The following is a 2,056-nucleotide window of genomic DNA, read 5'->3' as shown; positions in this document are numbered from 1 at the left end:
TTACGTTATAACGTATATCGTTATATAGTAATGCGTTATAACGAATAACGCTATGTAGTATTACGTTACATCGTATAACGTTATGTAGTATTACGTTATAACGTACAACGTTATGTAGTATTACTTTATAACGTATATCGTTATATAGTAGTACGTTATAACGAACAACGTTCAGTAGTATTACGTTATAACGTATAACGTTATGTATTATTACGTTATAACGTACATTGCTATATGGTAATACGTTATAACGTATATCGTTATATGAGAGATACGTTATAACGTGAAATGTTATGTAGAATTACGTTATAACGTATAACATTATGTATTATTACGTTATAACGTATATCGTTTTATAGTAATACGTTACAACGTATAACGTTATATACCATTACGTTATAACGTATATCGTTATATAGTAATACGTAATAACGAACAACGTTATGTGGTATTACGTTACATCGTACAACGTTATGTAGAATTTCATTAAAATGTATAACATTATGTATTATTACGTTATAACGTATATCGTTATATAGTAGTATGTTGTTACGAACAACGTTCAGTAGTATTACGTTATAACGTATAACGTTATGTATTATTACGTTATAACGTACATTGCTATATGGTAATACGTTATAACGTATATCGTTATATGAGAGATACGTTATAACGTGAAATGTTATGTAGAATTACGTTATAACGTATAACATTATGTATTATTACGTTATAACGTATATCGTTATATAGTAATGCGTTATAACGAATAACGATATGTAGTATTACGTTACATCGTATATCGTTATATAGTAATACGTTACAACGTATAACGTTATATACCATTACGTTATAACGTATATCGTTATATAGTAATACGTTATAACGAACAACGTTATGTGGTATTACGTTACATCGTACAACGTTATGTAGAATTTCATTAAAATGTATAACATTATGTATTATTACGTTATAACGTATATCGTTATATAGTAGTACGTTATTACGAACAACGTTCAGTAGTATTACGTTATAACGTATAACGTTATGTATTATTACGTTATAACGTACATTGCTGTATGGTAATACGTTATAACGTATATCGTTATATGAAAAATACGTTATAACGTGAAATGTTATGTAGAATTTCGTTATAACGTATAACATTATGTATTATTACGTTATAACGTATGTCGTTATATAGTAATGCGTTATAACGAATAACGTTATGTAGTATTACGTTACATCGTATATCGTTATATAGTAATACGTTACAACGTATAACGTTATATACCATTACGTTATAACCTATATCGTTATATAGTAATACGTTATAACGATCAACGTTATGTGGTATTACGTTACATCGTACAACATTATGTAGAATTTCATTAAAATGTATAACATTATGTATTATTACGTTATAACGTATAACCTTATGTAATATTACGTTATAACGTACATTGCTATATGGTAATACGTTAAAACGTATGTCGTTATATGGTAATACGTTAAGACGTATGTCGCTATATGGTATTACGTTAAAACGTATGTCGTTATATGGTAATACGTTACAACGTATATCGTTATATATTATTACGTTATAACGTATATCGTTATATAGTAATACGTTACAACGTACAACGTTATGTAGTATTACGTTACATAGTACAACGTTATGTAGTATTTCATTAAAATGTATAATATTATGTATTATTACGTTATAACGTATATCGTTATATAGTAGTACGTTATAACGAACAACGTTCAGTAGTATTACGTCATAACGTATAACGTTATGTATTACTACGTTATAACTTACATCGCTATATGGTAATACGTTATAACGTATATCGTTATATGAAAGATACGTTATAACGTGAAATGTTATGTAGAATTACGTTATAACGTATAACATTATGTATTATTACGTTATAGCGTATATCGTTATATAGTAATGCGTTATAACGAATAACGATATGTAGTATTACGTTACATCGTATAACGTTATGTAGTATTACGTTATAACGTACAACGTTATGTAGTATTACTTTATAAC

The sequence above is a fragment of the Bombus pyrosoma genome, unplaced genomic scaffold, assembly GCF_014825855.1.
Source record: "Bombus pyrosoma isolate SC7728 unplaced genomic scaffold, ASM1482585v1 HiC_scaffold_4726, whole genome shotgun sequence".
Classification (NCBI taxonomy): Eukaryota; Metazoa; Arthropoda; class Insecta; order Hymenoptera; family Apidae; genus Bombus; species Bombus pyrosoma.
The sequence above is the reverse complement of the archived record's forward strand: the minus strand, read 5'-3'. Positions refer to the sequence as shown.